The sequence below is a fragment of the Schistocerca cancellata genome, unplaced genomic scaffold, assembly GCF_023864275.1.
Source record: "Schistocerca cancellata isolate TAMUIC-IGC-003103 unplaced genomic scaffold, iqSchCanc2.1 HiC_scaffold_729, whole genome shotgun sequence".
Lineage (NCBI taxonomy): Eukaryota > Metazoa > Arthropoda > Insecta > Orthoptera > Acrididae > Schistocerca > Schistocerca cancellata.
Genome location: NW_026046740.1, coordinates 30,001 through 35,000, shown reverse-complemented (window position 1 = coordinate 35,000; position 5,000 = coordinate 30,001). Strand labels below are relative to the sequence as shown.

The following is a 5,000-nucleotide window of genomic DNA, read 5'->3' as shown; positions in this document are numbered from 1 at the left end:
GGACCGGACGAGCCGACCGATTGGTTTTGATCTAATAAAAGCGTCCCTTCCATCTCTGGTCGGGACTCTGTTTGCATGTATTAGCTCTAGAATTACCACAGTTATCCAAGTAACGTGGGTACGATCTAAGGAACCATAACTGATTTAATGAGCCATTCGCGGTTTCACCTTAATGCGGCTTGTACTGAGACATGCATGGCTTAATCTTTGAGACAAGCATATGACTACTGGCAGGATCAACCAGGGAGCTGCGTCAACTAGAGCTGAGCAGCCGGCCGCCCGGGAGTGTGTCCCAGGGGCCCGCGCGAACACGCAAGCGTCCGCTCAATTATTCTGCAAACAGGAGGAGGCTGAGCTCCCCTGCACAATACACCTCGAAACCCTCTCAGGTCCCGGCGGCGCGCAGCGCCGTCCTAAGTACTTGGTCGGGTTCGAGAGAGGCGCAATCGCCCGGAGTTAGGCGAGTAGACGCTTTAGGTGCGACCACCCGTGCTCCCAACTGAGCTTGCCGCTGCCGACAGAGGCCCGGGAGCGTGCTGTCGTGGCATTGCCGGCGGGAGACAACACGCGCCACCTACGGTGACCGGCAGCTCCAACGCCAGCGCCACAGAAGGGCAAAGGCCCCACGTGGGTGCCGAAGCGAACTCTCCCAGCACAGCGCACGTGCCAACACGTCTGCACAACTGCGATACAAACCACCAGCGAGAACCGCTGGGGCGACCGAGCAGCAGACGGCGTCGCGGCGCCGAGTGCCGGGCGGCGGCGCATCCTCAACGCACACAGTCCTCAGTCGGACCAGCACACTGCAGATGTCCACCGCGCTTCGCACCGGGCCCGCGAGGACCCACTTTGGCCGCCCGGCGCCGCGCGCAGGGTGCCCCGGCGCGCAGCTGCGCCGCCTGCCGCGTCCGTCGGCCGGCGCGCCTGCCACTGGGCGCCCCCACCAGCCGGCTGTAGCGCGTGCGCCCACGCACCGCGCGGCCAGCACGCCGGGCGGCCCCCCCTCACCGGCCGGGGACGGTCCCACCCAGCCACCGCCGCGTATCGCTTCACACACAGATTTGCCCTTACTGATTTACCTCCAGCAACAACAACCGCACCACAATGGGTTTACCAGTTGTTCATTTGCGTAACGTCACCAGCAAACGTAGACGTCCATCCCAGTTTGCAAATGCAACGATTATTGCATACCTGTCTGTTAGGTGTCACGACACACTACGTCTGCCCACATACACGCAACAAAATGTGCACGACTAGAGAACACGTGGGAGGTGGCCCCCTACGTATGCGATGTCCATTACGAGACCGACTGTCAACCAGCATCTGTACCATGTCGCAGATGTGGAACGCGGTGCACCATGCTATCACACTGTGTGAGAAGAGACGACTACGTTTGAATACACGCGCCACTACATCAACAGACGGCTCATGCTGATCGCCATCCAGGGCGTCCGTTAATCCCACACGTCTCTATGGCGTACCACACTGCAATGTAGCTGTTATGGGGAGACGGCACGTGGCTGAGTGCACAACATTTGGACCGTATGGTTCGCTGTTGTTGGGCGCAGTCGTTGTACGGTCACACATGTGCCACAGCGTATCATGCAGTACATACGGACCTATGTGCAGTACAATGTGAGGGTTAAGCTTACGACATCAGCGGACAGTGGACACAGGCCGTACCACGACGTAGACTGAGCGCTTCGACATGCGAATGCCAGTGAACAGCTGCGAAGGGCATTGAACACGCAAGCACCTGAACGACCAGCGTGCGAAGGCAGGGGGGAGGGTGGGGGCGATGTACATCCTGCAGTCGTCCACATTACAGTGTACAGCGGGAGCATGTAAAAAGTAAGCAACACTTGCGAAGTGTTGAACATGAAACGATACACAAGAGGGTGGGCGGTGCGAGTAGCGAACTATATTCAGAGGGTTGTGGTTAGACAACACTGGATTAATGTAACGTGTCATATGCCAATTACAGAGCAGGTTAAGGCACAACTTGGGTTAGGTTAAGGCACAACGTGGGTTAGGTTAAGGCACAACGTGGGTTAGGTTAAGGCACAACTTGGGTTAGGTTAAGGCACAACGTGGGTTAGGTTAAGGCACAACGTGGGTTAGGTTAAGGCACAACGTGGGTTAGGTTAAGGCACAACGTGGGTTAGGTTAAGGCACAACGTGGGTTAGGTTAAGGCACAACGTGGGTTAGGTTAAGGCACAACGTGGGTTAGGTTAAGGCACAACTTGGGTTAGGTTAAGGCACAACGTGGGTTAGGTTAAGGCACAACGTGGGTTAGGTTAAGGCACAACGTGGGTTAGGTTAAGGCACAACGTGGGTTAGGTTAAGGCACAACGTGGGTTAGGTTAAGGCACAACGTGGGTTAGGTTAAGGCACAACGTGGGTTAGGTTAAGGCACAACGTGGGTTAGGTTAAGGCACAACGTGGGTTAGGTTAAGGCACAACGTGGGTTAGGTTAAGGCACAACGTGGGTTAGGTTAAGGCACAACGTGGGTTAGGTTAAGGCACAACGTGGGTTAGGTTAAGGCACAACGTGGGTTAGGTTAAGGCACAACGTGGGTTAGGTTAAGGCACAACGTGGGTTAGGTTAAGGCACAACGTGGGTTAGGTTAAGGCACAACGTGGGTTAGGTTAAGGCACAACGTGGGTTAGGTTAAGGCACAACTTGGGTTAGGTTAAGGCACAACTTGGGTTAGGTTAAGGCACAACTTGGGTTAGGTTAAGGCACAACTTGGGTTAGGTTAAGGCACAACTTGGGTTAGGTTAAGGCACAACTTGGGTTAGGTTAAGGCACAACTTGGGTTAGGTTAAGGCACAACTTGGGTTAGGTTAAGGCACAACTTGGGTTAGGTTAAGGCACAACTTGGGTTAGGTTAAGGCACAACGTGGGTTAGGTTAAGGCACAACGTGGGTTAGGTTAAGGCACAACGTGGGTTAGGTTAAGGCACAACGTGGGTTAGGTTAAGGCACAACGTGGGTTAGGTTAAGGCACAACGTGGGTTAGGTTAAGGCACAACGTGGGTTAGGTTAAGGCACAACGTGGGTTAGGTTAAGGCACAACGTGGGTTAGGTTAAGGCACAACGTGGGTTAGGTTAAGGCACAACGTGGGTTAGGTTAAGGCACAACGTGGGTTAGGTTAAGGCACAACGTGGGTTAGGTTAAGGCACAACGTGGGTTAGGTTAAGGCACAACGTGGGTTAGGTTAAGGCACAACGTGGGTTAGGTTAAGGCACAACGTGGGTTAGGTTAAGGCACAACGTGGGTTAGGTTAAGGCACAACGTGGGTTAGGTTAAGGCACAACGTGGGTTAGGTTAAGGCACAACGTGGGTTAGGTTAAGGCACAACGTGGGTTAGGTTAAGGCACAACGTGGGTTAGGTTAAGGCACAACTTGGGTTAGGTTAAGGCACAACTTGGGTTAGGTTAAGGCACAACTTGGGTTAGGTTAAGGCACAACTTGGGTTAGGTTAAGGCACAACTTGGGTTAGGTTAAGGCACAACTTGGGTTAGGTTAAGGCACAACTTGGGTTAGGTTAAGGCACAACTTGGGTTAGGTTAAGGCACAACTTGGGTTAGGTTAAGGCACAACGTGGGTTAGGTTAAGGCACAACGTGGGTTAGGTTAAGGCACAACGTGGGTTAGGTTAAGGCACAACGTGGGTTAGGTTAAGGCACAACGTGGGTTAGGTTAAGGCACAACGTGGGTTAGGTTAAGGCACAACGTGGGTTAGGTTAAGGCACAACGTGGGTTAGGTTAAGGCACAACGTGGGTTAGGTTAAGGCACAACGTGGGTTAGGTTAAGGCACAACGTGGGTTAGGTTAAGGCACAACGTGGGTTAGGTTAAGGCACAACGTGGGTTAGGTTAAGGCACAACGTGGGTTAGGTTAAGGCACAACGTGGGTTAGGTTAAGGTAGAAATTGCGTTACATTGCGGTACAAATTGCGTTACATTGCGGTACAAATTGCGTTACATTGCGGTACAAATTGCGTTACATTGCGGTACAAATTGCGTTACATTGCGGTACAAATTGCGTTACATTGCGGTACAAATTGCGTTACATTGCGGTACAAATTGCGTTACATTGCGGTACACATTGCGTTACACATTGCGTTACACATTGCGGTACACATTGCGTTACACATTGCGGTACACATTGCGTTACACATTGCGGTACACATTGCGGTACACATTGCGGTACACATTGCGTTACACATTGCGTTACACATTGCGTTACACATTGCGTTACACATTGCGGTACACATTGCGGTACATTGCGGTACACATTGCGGTACATTGCGGTACACATTGCGTTACATTGCGGTACACATTGCGTTACATTGCGGTACACATTGCGTTACATTGCGGTACAAATTGCGTTACGAATTTGGTTAAGTTAAGGTGCAAAATGGGTTAGGTTAAGGTGCGAAATGGGTTGGATTACAGTACACAACGTGGTAAGAGAGTGTGTTGGGGGGGGGGGGGGCCGAGGTTCGTTGGTAGTGATCATTGTAAGTGAATGTCTGAGGCAGCTTCAGTATGTCACAGCAGTTATGTCTCGTCAGGATGCGCTTTTCGCTCGTGACTGGAGGCGCGCCGCGTCTGTGGTTGCGGCAAGGGAGCGGCAGACCTGTGTGATTCATTCCTGCCATTGTTTCTGTGCCGTAACAGGAGGCAGTGTGGTGGTGTTGGGTGCACCCCTGTGTAGGACATGTGTGGGTGTTGGTGGCTTATCTGAGCAATTGTGGATGTCGGACGGGTGGGATATTCTATTTTAGAATTGGACCCCCTGGTGTGGTTATCATAGTGTGGATGGTGTACTGTGGCGGAGAGGATGCACCGGACGTTGGTCCATGCTGGTGCTTACATATTGTATCTGTGTCTGTTACAGGCAGAGAGTAATGTGTGATAGAGTGTCTCGCTGATGTGTGGTTCATATTGTGTGCACAGACTTACAGCATGTATAGGGACAGCGGGAATTT

The 5,000-nt window shown here is 52.5% G+C and overlaps 1 non-coding gene across 1 annotated transcript in view; it reads right to left on the bottom strand.

Annotated features, from left to right (window-relative positions):
• Positions 1–247, bottom strand: part of LOC126141618 (small subunit ribosomal RNA) — a 1,909-nt gene extending 1,662 nt beyond the window's left edge. The window contains exon 1 of the ribosomal RNA XR_007529508.1: positions 1–247. This exon is cut by the window's left edge and continues 1,662 nt beyond it. This is a non-coding gene — a ribosomal RNA (small subunit ribosomal RNA).
• Positions 248–5,000: the final 4,753 nt, after the last annotated feature.